This window comes from Phyllobates terribilis, unplaced genomic scaffold (genome assembly GCF_046119375.1).
Source record: "Phyllobates terribilis strain yellow unplaced genomic scaffold, ASM4611937v1 Scaffold_693__1_contigs__length_808095, whole genome shotgun sequence".
Taxonomy (NCBI): domain Eukaryota; kingdom Metazoa; phylum Chordata; class Amphibia; order Anura; family Dendrobatidae; genus Phyllobates; species Phyllobates terribilis.
Window position 1 is genome coordinate 75,288 of NW_027363453.1, and position 19,467 is coordinate 94,754.

At 46.5% G+C, this 19,467-nt stretch overlaps 13 non-coding genes across 13 annotated transcripts; all 13 read right to left on the minus strand.

Moving 5' to 3' along the window:
• Nucleotides 1–1,005: 1,005 nt before the first annotated feature.
• On the minus strand, nt 1,006–1,196 carry LOC141236252 (U2 spliceosomal RNA). The gene has a single exon (XR_012301945.1). It is a non-coding gene; the product is annotated as a U2 spliceosomal RNA (small nuclear RNA).
• Nucleotides 1,197–2,311: 1,115 nt separating this feature from the next.
• Nucleotides 2,312–2,502, minus strand: LOC141236307 (U2 spliceosomal RNA). The gene has a single exon (XR_012301997.1). It is a non-coding gene; the product is annotated as a U2 spliceosomal RNA (small nuclear RNA).
• Nucleotides 2,503–3,617: 1,115 nt separating this feature from the next.
• Nucleotides 3,618–3,808, minus strand: LOC141236319 (U2 spliceosomal RNA). Its single transcript, XR_012302005.1, has one exon. It is a non-coding gene; the product is annotated as a U2 spliceosomal RNA (small nuclear RNA).
• Nucleotides 3,809–4,925: 1,117 nt separating this feature from the next.
• Nucleotides 4,926–5,116, minus strand: LOC141236331 (U2 spliceosomal RNA). The gene has a single exon (XR_012302016.1). It is a non-coding gene; the product is annotated as a U2 spliceosomal RNA (small nuclear RNA).
• Nucleotides 5,117–6,231: 1,115 nt separating this feature from the next.
• Nucleotides 6,232–6,422, minus strand: LOC141236343 (U2 spliceosomal RNA). Its single transcript, XR_012302023.1, has one exon. It is a non-coding gene; the product is annotated as a U2 spliceosomal RNA (small nuclear RNA).
• Nucleotides 6,423–7,537: 1,115 nt separating this feature from the next.
• LOC141236354 (U2 spliceosomal RNA) lies at nt 7,538–7,728 on the minus strand. Its single transcript, XR_012302029.1, has one exon. It is a non-coding gene; the product is annotated as a U2 spliceosomal RNA (small nuclear RNA).
• A 1,115-nt stretch (nt 7,729–8,843) lies between these two features.
• Nucleotides 8,844–9,034, minus strand: LOC141236365 (U2 spliceosomal RNA). The gene has a single exon (XR_012302039.1). It is a non-coding gene; the product is annotated as a U2 spliceosomal RNA (small nuclear RNA).
• A 1,115-nt stretch (nt 9,035–10,149) lies between these two features.
• On the minus strand, nt 10,150–10,340 carry LOC141236377 (U2 spliceosomal RNA). Its single transcript, XR_012302046.1, has one exon. It is a non-coding gene; the product is annotated as a U2 spliceosomal RNA (small nuclear RNA).
• Nucleotides 10,341–11,455: 1,115 nt separating this feature from the next.
• On the minus strand, nt 11,456–11,646 carry LOC141236304 (U2 spliceosomal RNA). The gene has a single exon (XR_012301994.1). It is a non-coding gene; the product is annotated as a U2 spliceosomal RNA (small nuclear RNA).
• A 1,115-nt stretch (nt 11,647–12,761) lies between these two features.
• Nucleotides 12,762–12,952, minus strand: LOC141235854 (U2 spliceosomal RNA). The gene has a single exon (XR_012301568.1). It is a non-coding gene; the product is annotated as a U2 spliceosomal RNA (small nuclear RNA).
• A 1,115-nt stretch (nt 12,953–14,067) lies between these two features.
• LOC141236242 (U2 spliceosomal RNA) lies at nt 14,068–14,258 on the minus strand. The gene has a single exon (XR_012301936.1). It is a non-coding gene; the product is annotated as a U2 spliceosomal RNA (small nuclear RNA).
• A 1,115-nt stretch (nt 14,259–15,373) lies between these two features.
• LOC141236243 (U2 spliceosomal RNA) lies at nt 15,374–15,564 on the minus strand. Its single transcript, XR_012301937.1, has one exon. It is a non-coding gene; the product is annotated as a U2 spliceosomal RNA (small nuclear RNA).
• A 1,115-nt stretch (nt 15,565–16,679) lies between these two features.
• Nucleotides 16,680–16,870, minus strand: LOC141235865 (U2 spliceosomal RNA). The gene has a single exon (XR_012301569.1). It is a non-coding gene; the product is annotated as a U2 spliceosomal RNA (small nuclear RNA).
• Nucleotides 16,871–19,467: the final 2,597 nt, after the last annotated feature.

Below are 19,467 nucleotides of genomic sequence, written 5' to 3' on the forward strand. Positions count from 1 at the left end.
TAGATCCCTTACATGCCTGCACTTTTCGGCTTGCTGCTGCTGCAATCCACGCGTTTTAGATCTGCATAACTCCACCTCTTTAAACACAGCACCTTCACCCCCTGCTGTTCCCACCCGCCTCAACACCGTTGGAAGGGAGGAGAACCAATTAAGGCGGGGGGTGGGGTGGAACGAGCAGCTGTCTACCCTTAGCAGGAGGGCTCCTGATTACATACCTCTCCTGCTGCTGCTGGCTGTCCAGCAGCAGACTGAAGGTGGCTGCTGCTGTGCACAGGTATATAAAGGCTCAGAGCCTATTATGACACGCGCAGCCAGCGTTCCATTGCCACATTCCATCTACTGCAGGCAGGATACCTGGCTGGCTGAATGTCGCTGAGAAGCTCACAGAGACCGCCATAAGCAACAGTTTAACAGAATGCCACAGACTAATCAACCAAACTTTTTGGGTTGGGTTCTCTTTTATAGTCTGCAGGCATTAAATGAAAGAAGTCAGTGTTCCAGCAGAGGGAGACAACGTTTCAGAAAAGGCATTGTAGCAAACCAAAAAAGAAATTTTAAGCGCAGCAGAGTAACCAGCGCACATACCTGTTAGCTCAGGTGAGTTTAAAAGGCTGCTGTTGATAACAAGGGCATTTGCTAAATAGATGGTGTGTGTGCAACAATATACTGAAAGGTCAATTATATTGTGCAGCTTATCTCACCACCTGTAGTTATTTAGGTGAAAGCTCCAAAATGCTTGCCTAATATGTCTGTTTATCCAAAAGGAAGTAAAAAGGGAGAGCTAGAAAGATAGCATTGCATCACATTACATGGCAATGCAATGCACAGTTGCTGAAGTTGAACCAAAATGAGCTTGTAATCTGGCTTCTGCAACTTTGAACATGAAAAATCCAATGAGGAGAAGAAAAGCAAAGCCAAAGAGTCCATCCCAAAATCCGACAAACAAGCAAAATGAACAAAAAACATTGAATTCAATTCTTTCTGATTTTAGAAACTGCATTAAAGAAGGGGTGCACCGGTCCTGGAGATACTGCAAAACCAGGTCAATGCGTGGAGTGGACAGAGCAAGCTCTTTTTCCATCTCCCTGTTCTAAAAATCCATTTAATATATGGTCCCCAGATAGGGGACGTATCAGATATTAAACTGATAAGAACAGATACTACACTTGATCTTAGCCAAAAGGCCGAGAAGCGATAACCAGAATTGGTTTCAAACTACGGAGCTACCCAAGGATCCTGAAAAGTCCATTTGTGGAGATGAGCTCCTGGACTCCCGTTAAGAAGACATGTTGTCAACCTCTAGATCCCTTACATGCCTGCACTTTTCGGCTTGCTGCTGCTGCAATCCACGCGTTTTAGATCTGCATAACTCCACCTCTTTAAACACAGCACCTTCACCCCCTGCTGTTCCCACCCGCCTCAACACCGTTGGAAGGGAGGAGAACCAATTAAGGCGGGGGGTGGGGTGGAACGAGCAGCTGTCTACCCTTAGCAGGAGGGCTCCTGATTACATACCTCTCCTGCTGCTGCTGCTGCTGGCTGTCCAGCAGCAGACTGAAGGTGGCTGCTGCTGTGCACAGGTATATAAAGGCTCAGAGCCTATTATGACACGTGCAGCCAGCGTTCCATTGCCACATTCCATCTACTGCAGGCAGGATACCTGGCTGGCTGAATGTCGCTGAGAAGCTCACAGAGACCGCCATAAGCAACAGTTTAACAGAATGCCACAGACTAATCAACCAAACTTTTTGGGTTGGGTTCTCTTTTATAGTCTGCAGGCATTAAATGAAAGAAGTCAGTGTTCCAGCAGAAGGAGACAACGTTTCAGAAAAGGCATTGTAGCAAACCAAAAAAGAAATTTTAAGCGCAGCAGAGTAACCAGCGCACATACCTGTTAGCTCAGGTGAGTTTAAAAGGCTGCTGTTGATAACAAGGGCATTTGCTAAATAGATGGTGTGTGTGCAACAATATACTGAAAGGTCAATTATATTGTGCAGCTTATCTCACCACCTGTAGTTATTTAGGTGAAAGCTCCAAAATGCTTGCCTAATATGTCTGTTTATCCAAAAGGAAGTAAAAAGGGAGAGCTAGAAAGATAGCATTGCATCACATTACATGGCAATGCAATGCACAGTTGCTGAAGTTGAACCAAAATGAGCTTGTAATCTGGCTTCTGCAACTTTGAACATGAAAAATCCAATGAGGAGAAGAAAAGCAAAGCCAAAGAGTCCATCCCAAAATCCGACAAACAAGCAAAATGAACAAAAAACATTGAATTCAATTCTTTCTGATTTTAGAAACTGCATTAAAGAAGGGGTGCACCGGTCCTGGAGATACTGCAATACCAGGTCAATGCGTGGAGTGGACAGAGCAAGCTCTTTTTCCATCTCCCTGTTCTAAAAATCCATTTAATATATGGTCCCCAGATAGGGGACGTATCAGATATTAAACTGATAAGAACAGATACTACACTTGATCTTAGCCAAAAGGCCGAGAAGCGATAACCAGAATTGGTTTCAAACTACGGAGCCACCCAAGGATCCTGAAAAGTCCATTTGTGGAGATGAGCTCCTGGACTCCCGTTAAGAAGACATGTTGTCAACCTCTAGATCCCTTACATGCCTGCACTTTTCGGCTTGCTGCTGCTGCAATCCACGCGTTTTAGATCTGCATAACTCCACCTCTTTAAACACAGCACCTTCACCCCCTGCTGTTCCCACCCGCCTCAACACCGTTGGAAGGGAGGAGAACCAATTAAGGCGGGGGGTGGGGTGGAACGAGCAGCTGTCTACCCTTAGCAGGATGGCTCCTGATTACATACCTCTCCTGCTGCTGCTGCTGCTGGCTGTCCAGCAGCAGACTGAAGGTGGCTGCTGCTGTGCACAGGTATATAAAGGCTCAGAGCCTATTATGACACGCGCAGCCAGCGTTCCATTGCCACATTCCATCTACTGCAGGCAGGATACCTGGCTGGCTGAATGTCGCTGAGAAGCTCACAGAGACCGCCATAAGCAACAGTTTAACAGAATGCCACAGACTAATCAACCAAACTTTTTGGGTTGGGTTCTCTTTTATAGTCTGCAGGCATTAAATGAAAGAAGTCAGTGTTCCAGCAGAAGGAGACAACGTTTCAGAAAAGGCATTGTAGCAAACCAAAAAAGAAATTTTAAGCGCAGCAGAGTAACCAGCGCACATACCTGTTAGCTCAGGTGAGTTTAAAAGGCTGCTGTTGATAACAAGGGCATTTGCTAAATAGATGGTGTGTGTGCAACAATATACTGAAAGGTCAATTATATTGTGCAGCTTATCTCACCACCTGTAGTTATTTAGGTGAAAGCTCCAAAATGCTTGCCTAATATGTCTGTTTATCCAAAAGGAAGTAAAAAGGGAGAGCTAGAAAGATAGCATTGCATCACATTACATGGCAATGCAATGCACAGTTGCTGAAGTTGAACCAAAATGAGCTTGTAATCTGGCTTCTGCAACTTTGAACATGAAAAATCCAATGAGGAGAAGAAAAGCAAAGCCAAAGAGTCCATCCCAAAATCCGACAAACAAGCAAAATGAACAAAAAACATTGAATTCAATTCTTTCTGATTTTAGAAACTGCATTAAAGAAGGGGTGCACCGGTCCTGGAGATACTGCAATACCAGGTCAATGCGTGGAGTGGACAGAGCAAGCTCTTTTTCCATCTCCCTGTTCTAAAAATCCATTTAATATATGGTCCCCAGATAGGGGACGTATCAGATATTAAACTGATAAGAACAGATACTACACTTGATCTTAGCCAAAAGGCCGAGAAGCGATAACCAGAATTGGTTTCAAACTACGGAGCCACCCAAGGATCCTGAAAAGTCCATTTGTGGAGATGAGCTCCTGGACTCCCGTTAAGAAGACATGTTGTCAACCTCTAGATCCCTTACATGCCTGCACTTTTCGGCTTGCTGCTGCTGCAATCCACGCGTTTTAGATCTGCATAACTCCACCTCTTTAAACACAGCACCTTCACCCCCTGCTGTTCCCACCTGCCTCAACACCGTTGGAAGGGAGGAGAACCAATTAAGGCGGGGGGTGGGGTGGAACGAGCAGCTGTCTACCCTTAGCAGGAGGGCTCCTGATTACATACCTCTCCTGCTGCTGCTGCTGCTGGCTGTCCAGCAGCAGACTGAAGGTGGCTGCTGCTGTGCACAGGTATATAAAGGCTCAGAGCCTATTATATCACATGCGCAGGTAGCGTTCCATTGCCACATTCCATCTACTGCAGGCAGGATACCTGGCTGGCTGAATGTCGCTGAGAAGCTCACAGAGACCGCCATAAGCAACAGTTTAACAGAATGCCACAGACTAATCAACCAAACTTTTTGGGTTGGGTTCTCTTTTATAGTCTGCAGGCATTAAATGAAAGAAGTCAGTGTTCCAGCAGAAGGAGACAACGTTTCAGAAAAGGCATTGTAGCAAACCAAAAAAGAAATTTTAAGCGCAGCAGAGTAACCAGCGCACATACCTGTTAGCTCAGGTGAGTTTAAAAGGCTGCTGTTGATAACAAGGGCATTTGCTAAATAGATGGTGTGTGTGCAACAATATACTGAAAGGTCAATTATATTGTGCAGCTTATCTCACCACCTGTAGTTATTTAGGTGAAAGCTCCAAAATGCTTGCCTAATATGTCTGTTTATCCAAAAGGAAGTAAAAAGGGAGAGCTAGAAAGATAGCATTGCATCACATTACATGGCAATGCAAAGCACAATTGCTGAAGTTGAACCAAAATGAGCTTGTAATCTGGCTTCTGCAAGTTTAAACATGAAAAATCCAATGAGGAGAAGAAAAGCAAAGCCAAAGAGTCCATCCCAAAATCCGACAAACAAGCAAAATGAACAAAAAACATTGAATTCAATTCTTTCTGATTTTAGAAACTGCATTAAAGAAGGGGTGCACCGGTCCTGGAGATACTGCAATACCAGGTCAATGCGTGGAGTGGACAGAGCAAGCTCTTTTTCCATCTCCCTGTTCTAAAAATCCATTTAATATATGGTCCCCAGATAGGGGACGTATCAGATATTAAACTGATAAGAACAGATACTACACTTGATCTTAGCCAAAAGGCCGAGAAGCGATAACCAGAATTGGTTTCAAACTACGGAGCCACCCAAGGATCCTGAAAAGTCCATTTGTGGAGATGAGCTCCTGGACTCCCGTTAAGAAGACATGTTGTCAACCTCTAGATCCCTTACATGCCTGCACTTTTCGGCTTGCTGCTGCTGCAATCCACGCGTTTTAGATCTGCATAACTCCACCTCTTTAAACACAGCACCTTCACCCCCTGCTGTTCCCACCCGCCTCAACACCGTTGGAAGGGAGGAGAGCCAATTAAGGCGGGGGGTGGGGTGGAACGAGCAGCTGTCTACCCTTAGCAGGAGGGCTCCTGATTACATACCTCTCCTGCTGCTGCTGCTGCTGGCTGTCCAGCAGCAGACTGAAGGTGGCTGCTGCTGTGCACAGGTATATAAAGGCTCAGAGCCTATTATGACACGCGCAGCCAGCGTTCCATTGCCACATTCCATCTACTGCAGGCAGGATACCTGGCTGGCTGAATGTCGCTGAGAAGCTCACAGAGACCGCCATAAGCAACAGTTTAACAGAATGCCACAGACTAATCAACCAAACTTTTTGGGTTGGGTTCTCTTTTATAGTCTGCAGGCATTAAATGAAAGAAGTCAGTGTTCCAGCAGAAGGACACAACGTTTCAGAAAAGGCATTGTAGCAAACCAAAAAAGAAATTTTAAGCGCAGCAGAGTAACCAGCGCACATACCTGTTAGCTCAGGTGAGTTTAAAAGGCTGCTGTTGATAACAAGGGCATTTGCTAAATAGATGGTGTGTGTGCAACAATATACTGAAAGGTCAATTATATTGTGCAGCTTATCTCACCACCTGTAGTTATTTAGGTGAAAGCTCCAAAATGCTTGCCTAATATGTCTGTTTATCCAAAAGGAAGTAAAAAGGGAGAGCTAGAAAGATAGCATTGCATCACATTACATGGCAATGCAATGCACAGTTGCTGAAGTTGAACCAAAATGAGCTTGTAATCTGGCTTCTGCAACTTTGAACATGAAAAATCCAATGAGGAGAAGAAAAGCAAAGCCAAAGAGTCCATCCCAAAATCCGACAAACAAGCAAAATGAACAAAAAACATTGAATTCAATTCTTTCTGATTTTAGAAACTGCATTAAAGAAGGGGTGCACCGGTCCTGGAGATACTGCAATACCAGGTCAATGCGTGGAGTGGACAGAGCAAGCTCTTTTTCCATCTCCCTGTTCTAAAAATCCATTTAATATATGGTCCCCAGATAGGGGACGTATCAGATATTAAACTGATAAGAACAGATACTACACTTGATCTTAGCCAAAAGGCCGAGAAGCGATAACCAGAATTGGTTTCAAACTACGGAGCCACCCAAGGATCCTGAAAAGTCCATTTGTGGAGATGAGCTCCTGGACTCCCGTTAAGAAGACATGTTGTCAACCTCTAGATCCCTTACATGCCTGCACTTTTCGGCTTGCTGCTGCTGCAATCCACGCGTTTTAGATCTGCATAACTCCACCTCTTTAAACACAGCACCTTCACCCCCTGCTGTTCCCACCCGCCTCAACACCGTTGGAAGGGAGGAGAACCAATTAAGGCGGGGGGTGGGGTGGAACGAGCAGCTGTCTACCCTTAGCAGGAGGGCTCCTGATTACATACCTCTCCTGCTGCTGCTGCTGCTGGCTGTCCAGCAGCAGACTGAAGGTGGCTGCTGCTGTGCACAGGTATATAAAGGCTCAGAGCCTATTATGACACGTGCAGCCAGCGTTCCATTGCCACATTCCATCTACTGCAGGCAGGATACCTGGCTGGCTGAATGTCGCTGAGAAGCTCACAGAGACCGCCATAAGCAACAGTTTAACAGAATGCCACAGACTAATCAACCAAACTTTTTGGGTTGGGTTCTCTTTTATAGTCTGCAGGCATTAAATGAAAGAAGTCAGTGTTCCAGCAGAAGGAGACAACGTTTCAGAAAAGGCATTGTAGCAAACCAAAAAAGAAATTTTAAGCGCAGCAGAGTAACCAGCGCACATACCTGTTAGCTCAGGTGAGTTTAAAAGGCTGCTGTTGATAACAAGGGCATTTGCTAAATAGATGGTGTGTGTGCAACAATATACTGAAAGGTCAATTATATTGTGCAGCTTATCTCACCACCTGTAGTTATTTAGGTGAAAGCTCCAAAATGCTTGCCTAATATGTCTGTTTATCCAAAAGGAAGTAAAAAGGGAGAGCTAGAAAGATAGCATTGCATCACATTACATGGCAATGCAATGCACAGTTGCTGAAGTTGAACCAAAATGAGCTTGTAATCTGGCTTCTGCAACTTTGAACATGAAAAATCCAATGAGGAGAAGAAAAGCAAAGCCAAAGAGTCCATCCCAAAATCCGACAAACAAGCAAAATGAACAAAAAACATTGAATTCAATTCTTTCTGATTTTAGAAACTGCATTAAAGAAGGGGTGCACCGGTCCTGGAGATACTGCAATACCAGGTCAATGCGTGGAGTGGACAGAGCAAGCTCTTTTTCCATCTCCCTGTTCTAAAAATCCATTTAATATATGGTCCCCAGATAGGGGACGTATCAGATATTAAACTGATAAGAACAGATACTACACTTGATCTTAGCCAAAAGGCCGAGAAGCGATAACCAGAATTGGTTTCAAACTACGGAGCCACCCAAGGATCCTGAAAAGTCCATTTGTGGAGATGAGCTCCTGGACTCCCGTTAAGAAGACATGTTGTCAACCTCTAGATCCCTTACATGCCTGCACTTTTCGGCTTGCTGCTGCTGCAATCCACGCGTTTTAGATCTGCATAACTCCACCTCTTTAAACACAGCACCTTCACCCCCTGCTGTTCCCACCCGCCTCAACACCGTTGGAAGGGAGGAGAACCAATTAAGGCGGGGGGTGGGGTGGAACGAGCAGCTGTCTACCCTTAGCAGGAGGGCTCCTGATTACATACCTCTCCTGCTGCTGCTGCTGCTGGCTGTCCAGCAGCAGACTGAAGGTGGCTGCTGCTGTGCACAGGTATATAAAGGCTCAGAGCCTATTATGACACGTGCAGCCAGCGTTCCATTGCCACATTCCATCTACTGCAGGCAGGATACCTGGCTGGCTGAATGTCGCTGAGAAGCTCACAGAGACCGCCATAAGCAACAGTTTAACAGAATGCCACAGACTAATCAACCAAACTTTTTGGGTTGGGTTCTCTTTTATAGTCTGCAGGCATTAAATGAAAGAAGTCAGTGTTCCAGCAGAAGGAGACAACGTTTCAGAAAAGGCATTGTAGCAAACCAAAAAAGAAATTTTAAGCGCAGCAGAGTAACCAGCGCACATACCTGTTAGCTCAGGTGAGTTTAAAAGGCTGCTGTTGATAACAAGGGCATTTGCTAAATAGATGGTGTGTGTGCAACAATATACTGAAAGGTCAATTATATTGTGCAGCTTATCTCACCACCTGTAGTTATTTAGGTGAAAGCTCCAAAATGCTTGCCTAATATGTCTGTTTATCCAAAAGGAAGTAAAAAGGGAGAGCTAGAAAGATAGCATTGCATCACATTACATGGCAATGCAATGCACAGTTGCTGAAGTTGAACCAAAATGAGCTTGTAATCTGGCTTCTGCAACTTTGAACATGAAAAATCCAATGAGGAGAAGAAAAGCAAAGCCAAAGAGTCCATCCCAAAATCCGACAAACAAGCAAAATGAACAAAAAACATTGAATTCAATTCTTTCTGATTTTAGAAACTGCATTAAAGAAGGGGTGCACCGGTCCTGGAGATACTGCAATACCAGGTCAATGCGTGGAGTGGACAGAGCAAGCTCTTTTTCCATCTCCCTGTTCTAAAAATCCATTTAATATATGGTCCCCAGATAGGGGACGTATCAGATATTAAACTGATAAGAACAGATACTACACTTGATCTTAGCCAAAAGGCCGAGAAGCGATAACCAGAATTGGTTTCAAACTACGGAGCCACCCAAGGATCCTGAAAAGTCCATTTGTGGAGATGAGCTCCTGGACTCCCGTTAAGAAGACATGTTGTCAACCTCTAGATCCCTTACATGCCTGCACTTTTCGGCTTGCTGCTGCTGCAATCCACGCGTTTTAGATCTGCATAACTCCACCTCTTTAAACACAGCACCTTCACCCCCTGCTGTTCCCACCCGCCTCAACACCGTTGGAAGGGAGGAGAACCAATTAAGGCGGGGGGTGGGGTGGAACGAGCAGCTGTCTACCCTTAGCAGGAGGGCTCCTGATTACATACCTCTCCTGCTGCTGCTGCTGCTGGCTGTCCAGCAGCAGACTGAAGGTGGCTGCTGCTGTGCACAGGTATATAAAGGCTCAGAGCCTATTATGACACGCGCAGCCAGCGTTCCATTGCCACATTCCATCTACTGCAGGCAGGATACCTGGCTGGCTGAATGTCGCTGAGAAGCTCACAGAGACCGCCATAAGCAACAGTTTAACAGAATGCCACAGACTAATCAACCAAACTTTTTGGGTTGGGTTCTCTTTTATAGTCTGCAGGCATTAAATGAAAGAAGTCAGTGTTCCAGCAGAAGGAGACAACGTTTCAGAAAAGGCATTGTAGCAAACCAAAAAAGAAATTTTAAGCGCAGCAGAGTAACCAGCGCACATACCTGTTAGCTCAGGTGAGTTTAAAAGGCTGCTGTTGATAACAAGGGCATTTGCTAAATAGATGGTGTGTGTGCAACAATATACTGAAAGGTCAATTATATTGTGCAGCTTATCTCACCACCTGTAGTTATTTAGGTGAAAGCTCCAAAATGCTTGCCTAATATGTCTGTTTATCCAAAAGGAAGTAAAAAGGGAGAGCTAGAAAGATAGCATTGCATCACATTACATGGCAATGCAATGCACAGTTGCTGAAGTTGAACCAAAATGAGCTTGTAATCTGGCTTCTGCAACTTTGAACATGAAAAATCCAATGAGGAGAAGAAAAGCAAAGCCAAAGAGTCCATCCCAAAATCCGACAAACAAGCAAAATGAACAAAAAACATTGAATTCAATTCTTTCTGATTTTAGAAACTGCATTAAAGAAGGGGTGCACCGGTCCTGGAGATACTGCAATACCAGGTCAATGCGTGGAGTGGACAGAGCAAGCTCTTTTTCCATCTCCCTGTTCTAAAAATCCATTTAATATATGGTCCCCAGATAGGGGACGTATCAGATATTAAACTGATAAGAACAGATACTACACTTGATCTTAGCCAAAAGGCCGAGAAGCGATAACCAGAATTGGTTTCAAACTACGGAGCCACCCAAGGATCCTGAAAAGTCCATTTGTGGAGATGAGCTCCTGGACTCCCGTTAAGAAGACATGTTGTCAACCTCTAGATCCCTTACATGCCTGCACTTTTCGGCTTGCTGCTGCTGCAATCCACGCGTTTTAGATCTGCATAACTCCACCTCTTTAAACACAGCACCTTCACCCCCTGCTGTTCCCACCCGCCTCAACACCGTTGGAAGGGAGGAGAACCAATTAAGGCGGGGGGTGGGGTGGAACGAGCAGCTGTCTACCCTTAGCAGGAGGGCTCCTGATTACATACCTCTCCTGCTGCTGCTGCTGCTGGCTGTCCAGCAGCAGACTGAAGGTGGCTGCTGCTGTGCACAGGTATATAAAGGCTCAGAGCCTATTATGACACGCGCAGCCAGCGTTCCATTGCCACATTCCATCTACTGCAGGCAGGATACCTGGCTGGCTGAATGTCGCTGAGAAGCTCACAGAGACCGCCATAAGCAACAGTTTAACAGAATGCCACAGACTAATCAACCAAACTTTTTGGGTTGGGTTCTCTTTTATAGTCTGCAGGCATTAAATGAAAGAAGTCAGTGTTCCAGCAGAAGGAGACAACGTTTCAGAAAAGGCATTGTAGCAAACCAAAAAAGAAATTTTAAGCGCAGCAGAGTAACCAGCGCACATACCTGTTAGCTCAGGTGAGTTTAAAAGGCTGCTGTTGATAACAAGGGCATTTGCTAAATAGATGGTGTGTGTGCAACAATATACTGAAAGGTCAATTATATTGTGCAGCTTATCTCACCACCTGTAGTTATTTAGGTGAAAGCTCCAAAATGCTTGCCTAATATGTCTGTTTATCCAAAAGGAAGTAAAAAGGGAGAGCTAGAAAGATAGCATTGCATCACATTACATGGCAATGCAAAGCACAGTTGCTGAAGTTGAACCAAAATGAGCTTGTAATCTGGCTTCTGCAACTTTAAACATGAAAAATCCAATGAGGAGAAGAAAAGCAAAGCCAAAGAGTCCATCCCAAAATCCGACAAACAAGCAAAATGAACAAAAAACATTGAATTCAATTCTTTCTGATTTTAGAAACTGCATTAAAGAAGGGGTGCACCGGTCCTGGAGATACTGCAATACCAGGTCAATGCGTGGAGTGGACAGAGCAAGCTCTTTTTCCATCTCCCTGTTCTAAAAATCCATTTAATATATGGTCCCCAGATAGGGGACGTATCAGATATTAAACTGATAAGAACAGATACTACACTTCATCTTAGCCAAAAGGCCGAGAAGCGATAACCAGAATTGGTTTCAAACTACGGAGCCACCCAAGGATCCTGAAAAGTCCATTTGTGGAGATGAGCTCCTGGACTCCCGTTAAGAAGACATGTTGTCAACCTCTAGATCCCTTACATGCCTGCACTTTTCGGCTTGCTGCTGCTGCAATCCACGCGTTTTAGATCTGCATAACTCCACCTCTTTAAACACAGCACCTTCACCCCCTGCTGTTCCCACCCGCCTCAACACCGTTGGAAGGGAGGAGAGCCAATTAAGGCGGGGGGTGGGGTGGAACGAGCAGCTGTCTACCCTTAGCAGGAGGGCTCCTGATTACATACCTCTCCTGCTGCTGCTGCTGCTGGCTGTCCAGCAGCAGACTGAAGGTGGCTGCTGCTGTGCACAGGTATATAAAGGCTCAGAGCCTATTATGACACGCGCAGCCAGCGTTCCATTGCCACATTCCATCTACTGCAGGCAGGATACCTGGCTGGCTGAATGTCGCTGAGAAGCTCACAGAGACCGCCATAAGCAACAGTTTAACAGAATGCCACAGACTAATCAACCAAACTTTTTGGGTTGGGTTCTCTTTTATAGTCTGCAGGCATTAAATGAAAGAAGTCAGTGTTCCAGCAGAAGGACACAACGTTTCAGAAAAGGCATTGTAGCAAACCAAAAAAGAAATTTTAAGCGCAGCAGAGTAACCAGCGCACATACCTGTTAGCTCAGGTGAGTTTAAAAGGCTGCTGTTGATAACAAGGGCATTTGCTAAATAGATGGTGTGTGTGCAACAATATACTGAAAGGTCAATTATATTGTGCAGCTTATCTCACCACCTGTAGTTATTTAGGTGAAAGCTCCAAAATGCTTGCCTAATATGTCTGTTTATCCAAAAGGAAGTAAAAAGGGAGAGCTAGAAAGATAGCATTGCATCACATTACATGGCAATGCAATGCACAGTTGCTGAAGTTGAACCAAAATGAGCTTGTAATCTGGCTTCTGCAACTTTGAACATGAAAAATCCAATGAGGAGAAGAAAAGCAAAGCCAAAGAGTCCATCCCAAAATCCGACAAACAAGCAAAATGAACAAAAAACATTGAATTCAATTCTTTCTGATTTTAGAAACTGCATTAAAGAAGGGGTGCACCGGTCCTGGAGATACTGCAATACCAGGTCAATGCGTGGAGTGGACAGAGCAAGCTCTTTTTCCATCTCCCTGTTCTAAAAATCCATTTAATATATGGTCCCCAGATAGGGGACGTATCAGATATTAAACTGATAAGAACAGATACTACACTTGATCTTAGCCAAAAGGCCGAGAAGCGATAACCAGAATTGGTTTCAAACTACGGAGCCACCCAAGGATCCTGAAAAGTCCATTTGTGGAGATGAGCTCCTGGACTCCCGTTAAGAAGACATGTTGTCAACCTCTAGATCCCTTACATGCCTGCACTTTTCGGCTTGCTGCTGCTGCAATCCACGCGTTTTAGATCTGCATAACTCCACCTCTTTAAACACAGCACCTTCACCCCCTGCTGTTCCCACCCGCCTCAACACCGTTGGAAGGGAGGAGAACCAATTAAGGCGGGGGGTGGGGTGGAACGAGCAGCTGTCTACCCTTAGCAGGAGGGCTCCTGATTACATACCTCTCCTGCTGCTGCTGCTGCTGGCTGTCCAGCAGCAGACTGAAGGTGGCTGCTGCTGTGCACAGGTATATAAAGGCTCAGAGCCTATTATGACACGCGCAGCCAGCGTTCCATTGCCACATTCCATCTACTGCAGGCAGGATACCTGGCTGGCTGAATGTCGCTGAGAAGCTCACAGAGACCGCCATAAGCAACAGTTTAACAGAATGCCACAGACTAATCAACCAAACTTTTTGGGTTGGGTTCTCTTTTATAGTCTGCAGGCATTAAATGAAAGAAGTCAGTGTTCCAGCAGAAGGAGACAACGTTTCAGAAAAGGCATTGTAGCAAACCAAAAAAGAAATTTTAAGCGCAGCAGAGTAACCAGCGCACATACCTGTTAGCTCAGGTGAGTTTAAAAGGCTGCTGTTGATAACAAGGGCATTTGCTAAATAGATGGTGTGTGTGCAACAATATACTGAAAGGTCAATTATATTGTGCAGCTTATCTCACCACCTGTAGTTATTTAGGTGAAAGCTCCAAAATGCTTGCCTAATATGTCTGTTTATCCAAAAGGAAGTAAAAAGGGAGAGCTAGAAAGATAGCATTGCATCACATTACATGGCAATGCAATGCACAGTTGCTGAAGTTGAACCAAAATGAGCTTGTAATCTGGCTTCTGCAACTTTGAACATGAAAAATCCAATGAGGAGAAGAAAAGCAAAGCCAAAGAGTCCATCCCAAAATCCGACAAACAAGCAAAATGAACAAAAAACATTGAATTCAATTCTTTCTGATTTTAGAAACTGCATTAAAGAAGGGGTGCATCGGTCCTGGAGATACTGCAATACCAGGTCAATGCGTGGAGTGGACAGAGCAAGCTCTTTTTCCATCTCCCTGTTCTAAAAATCCATTTAATATATGGTCCCCAGATAGGGGACGTATCAGATATTAAACTGATAAGAACAGATACTACACTTGATCTTAGCCAAAAGGCCGAGAAGCGATAACCAGAATTGGTTTCAAACTACGGAGCCACCCAAGGATCCTGAAAAGTCCATTTGTGGAGATGAGCTCCTGGACTCCCGTTAAGAAGACATGTTGTCAACCTCTAGATCCCTTACATGCCTGCACTTTTCGGCTTGCTGCTGCTGCAATCCACGCGTTTTAGATCTGCATAACTCCACCTCTTTAAACACAGCACCTTCACCCCCTGCTGTTCCCACCCGCCTCAACACCGTTGGAAGGGAGGAGAACCAATTAAGGCGGGGGGTGGGGTGGAACGAGCAGCTGTCTACCCTTAGCAGGAGGGCTCCTGATTACATACCTCTCCTGCTGCTGCTGCTGCTGGCTGTCCAGCAGCAGACTGAAGGTGGCTGCTGCTGTGCACAGGTATATAAAGGCTCAGAGCCTATTATGACACGCGCAGCCAGCGTTCCATTGCCACATTCCATCTACTGCAGGCAGGATACCTGGCTGGCTGAATGTCGCTGAGAAGCTCACAGAGACCGCCATAAGCAACAGTTTAACAGAATGCCACAGACTAATCAACCAAACTTTTTGGGTTGGGTTCTCTTTTATAGTCTGCAGGCATTAAATGAAAGAAGTCAGTGTTCCAGCAGAAGGAGACAACGTTTCAGAAAAGGCATTGTAGCAAACCAAAAAAGAAATTTTAAGCGCAGCAGAGTAACCAGCGCACATACCTGTTAGCTCAGGTGAGTTTAAAAGGCTGCTGTTGATAACAAGGGCATTTGCTAAATAGATGGTGTGTGTGCAACAATATACTGAAAGGTCAATTATATTGTGCAGCTTATCTCACCACCTGTAGTTATTTAGGTGAAAGCTCCAAAATGCTTGCCTAATATGTCTGTTTATCCAAAAGGAAGTAAAAAGGGAGAGCTAGAAAGATAGCATTGCATCACATTACATGGCAATGCAATGCACAGTTGCTGAAGTTGAACCAAAATGAGCTTGTAATCTGGCTTCTGCAACTTTGAACATGAAAAATCCAATGAGGAGAAGAAAAGCAAAGCCAAAGAGTCCATCCCAAAATCCGACAAACAAGCAAAATGAACAAAAAACATTGAATTCAATTCTTTCTGATTTTAGAAACTGCATTAAAGAAGGGGTGCATCGGTCCTGGAGATACTGCAATACCAGGTCAATGCGTGGAGTGGACAGAGCAAGCTCTTTTTCCATCTCCCTGTTCTAAAAATCCATTTAATATATGGTCCCCAGATAGGGGACGTATCAGATATTAAACTGATAAGAACAGATACTACACTTGATCTTAGCCAAAAGGCCGAGAAGCGATAACCAGAATTGGTTTCAAACTACGGAGCCACCCAAGGATCCTGAAAAGTCCATTTGTGGAGATGAGCTCCTGGACTCCCGTTAAGAAGACATGTTGTCAACCTCTAGATCCCTTACATGCCTGCACTTTTCGGCTTGCTGCTGCTGCAATCCACGCGTTTTAGATCTGCATAACTCCACCTCTTTAAACACAGCACCTTCACCCCCTGCTGTTCCCACCCGCCTCAACACCGTTGGAAGGGAGGAGAACCAATTAAGGCGGGGGGTGGGGTGGAACGAGCAGCTGTCTACCCTTAGCAGGAGGGCTCCTGATTACATACCTCTCCTGCTGCTGCTGCTGCTGGCTGTCCAGCAGCAGACTGAAGGTGGCTGCTGCTGTGCACAGGTATATAAAGGCTCAGAGCCTATTATGACACGCGCAGCCAGCGTTCCATTGCCACATTCCATCTACTGCAGGCAGGATACCTGGCTGGCTGAATGTCGCTGAGAAGCTCACAGAGACCGCCATAAGCAACAGTTTAACAGAATGCCACAGACTAATCAACCAAACTTTTTGGGTTGGGTTCTCTTTTATAGTCTGCAGGCATTAAATGAAAGAAGTCAGTGTTCCAGCAGAAGGAGACAACGTTTCAGAAAAGGCATTGTAGCAAACCAAAAAAGAAATTTTAAGCGCAGCAGAGTAACCAGCGCACATACCTGTTAGCTCAGGTGAGTTTAAAAGGCTGCTGTTGATAACAAGGGCATTTGCTAAATAGATGGTGTGTGTGCAACAATATACTGAAAGGTCAATTATATTGTGCAGCTTATCTCACCACCTGTAGTTATTTAGGTGAAAGCTCCAAAATGCTTGCCTAATATGTCTGTTTATCCAAAAGGAAGTAAAAAGGGAGAGCTAGAAAGATAGCATTGCATCACATTACATGGCAATGCAATGCACAGTTGCTGAAGTTGAACCAAAATGAGCTTGTAATCTGGCTTCTGCAACTTTGAACATGAAAAATCCAATGAGGAGAAGAAAAGCAAAGCCAAAGAGTCCATCCCAAAATCCGACAAACAAGCAAAATGAACAAAAAACATTGAATTCAATTCTTTCTGATTTTAGAAACTGCATTAAAGAAGGGGTGCACCGGTCCTGGAGATACTGCAATACCAGGTCAATGCGTGGAGTGGACAGAGCAAGCTCTTTTTCCATCTCCCTGTTCTAAAAATCCATTTAATATATGGTCCCCAGATAGGGGACGTATCAGATATTAAACTGATAAGAACAGATACTACACTTGATCTTAGCCAAAAGGCCGAGAAGCGATAACCAGAATTGGTTTCAAACTACGGAGCCACCCAAGGATCCTGAAAAGTCCATTTGTGGAGATGAGCTCCTGGACTCCCGTTAAGAAGACATGTTGTCAACCTCTAGATCCCTTACATGCCTGCTGTAACGGGTCCGGGAGGCGGAACCTCTGAGCTACTATACAAGGGGGCGGCCCTTGTAAGGGAGCGGGTGGCAGTCTCTGGGTGAACGGACAGGGAGTTACGGCAAGTGATCAGGGCAGTCTCTGGGTAAGGGGTAGGTACGACCTGTGATGGCGGAGCCTCCGGGTAGGCTAGCAGGCAGATGGTAGATGTGTGCTCCCAGGTGAGCAAGCGAGAGTCTCTGGAATAGCAGGTGGTCACGGCACGTGACGGCGGAACCTCCGGGCTGGCAGGCAGGTAGGTAACGGAGAAGCGCTCCCAGGTGAGCGGGCAAGAGTCTCTGGAATAGCTGGTGGTCACCGCACGTGACAACGGGACCTCCGGGCTGGCAAGCAGGCAGGTAACGGAGATGCGCTCCCAGGTGAGCGGGCAAGAGTCTCTGAGATAGCTGGTGGTCACAGCACGTGACAACGGAGCCTCCGGGCTGGCAAGCAGGCAGGTAACGGAGAAGCGCTCCCAGGTGAGCGGGCAAGCTGGTCCATAGACAGACTGACCGGAGTTGTAAGGCAGACCGTCGGACCTCAGGCAAGCAGGCAGGTAGCTGATGTGCGCTCCCAGGTGAGCGGACAAGTTGGTCCTTAGACAGACTGACCGGAGTTGTAAGGCAGACCGTCGGACCTCAGGCAGGCAGGCAGGTAACAAGTATTCAGGCAGGAATCAGGCAGGTAACTAGCAGGAAACTGGCAGGAAACTGGCAGGTAACTGGCAGGTAACTGGCAGGTAACTGGCAACGGGACCTGAGGGCTGAAGCACAGGTGAGACACAGGTGCAAACAACATTGCTCGGGCACCTCCATTTTGGAGGAGGTGCCTTTTATATGATGAAGTCCTCCGGCCATTGGCCGGGGACTCTTTAGGGCGGCGCGCGCGGCCCCTTTAAGAGGAGGGGAGCGCGCGCGCGCGCGCCCTAAGCACAGGGGCCGGGAAGGAGCGCGCGCCGAGAGCAGAGCAGGAGGAGGACGCCGGGACGGAGCGCGCGCTGACAGCAGAGCGGGGAGAGGACGCCGGGCAGGAGCGCGCGCTGACAGCAGAGCGGGGAGAGGACGCCGGGCACGGAGCAGAGCGGTGAGGGGAGCAGCGTCCCTGCCTAGCAGAGGGCAGGGACGCCAGCGCTACAGTACCCCCCCTTTAGGCCCCCCCTTTTTTAGGCCAGACAGAAATTTAGCTAGGATGAGAGGGGCATGGATGTTCTCCCGGGGCTCCCACGTTCTCTCCTCAGGACCAAACCCCCTCCAATCTACCAGAAAAAAGGTCTTTCCTCTTACCCTTTTGCTGGCAAGAATGTTCTCTACCTCAAACTTGTCCTCAGCAGAAACCAGAGCAGGAGGCGTACCTGTAGACTTAGAAAAAGAGTTAAGTACCACAGGTTTGAGGAGAGATACATGGAAGGAGTTAGGGATCCGTAAGTTGGCCGGGAGTTTCAATTTATAGGCTACCGGGTTGATCTGACCGATGACCACCAGTGGGCCGATGAACCGAGACCCTAACTTATAGGAAGGGATCTTGAGTCGGACATATTTGGACGAGAGCCAGACTTTATCCCCAGGACGGAATTGAGGAGGGTCCATCGCTAAATGCTGCCAGGGGGCAGCAGGTACTGGCAGAGGAAGAAGGCGGCCGGCCGACAGGTGTCTCGGAACTTTGTTGCGGGCGCAGGACACACAGGCAGAAACAAAGTCCATAACATCCTTGTGCAGGTTAGGCCACCAGTAGTGTCGGGTAATAAGCTGGAGGGTCTTTTTCCGACCGGCGTGGTCAGCTAGTTTAGACGAATGACCCCAGTGTAGGATTCTCTCCCGATCAGGTACCGATACGAACGTCTTACCAGGAGGGAGACAATTTAGACTCACGGGAGCCACCTGCATTACTCTGGCGGGATCGATGGGGCAGTCACATGGTCTATGAGGTGGTGATGTCTCTGCCTCCTCCTTAACAAAGACATCAGCACTAGACCAATAAGGAATCGGAAGTCCAGGTAGATTAGCTGGGATAGGAGAGGGACGGACGGAATGGACGGGAACCAGGCAGGTTTTATGACAGGCCTGTCCCCAGTGAAGGACTTCTCCGGTTTGCCAGTCAAGCACGGGTGCATGTCTCTGGAGCCAAGGCAGACCTAGCAAGAGGGCATGAGGGAGACCAGGCAGAACGTGAAAGGAGATACTCTCTGAATGCAGCATTCCCACCTGCAGAGTAATGGATTCGGTGATGAATTGGATGGGGCGAGGTAAGAGGCCCCCATCCACGGCAACAACAGACAAGGGTACAGCCAAAGGTTTGGTGGGGATGCGGAATTTCTCCACCAGGGACTGTGAAATAAGATTTCCGGCTGCTCCAGAGTCAAGTTGGGCTAGTTCGGAATAACGATTCTCCCCGCAGATGATTGAGACTGACAACAGCAGGGATGGAGAGGATTTATTTTTGTCTAGATCGACCCC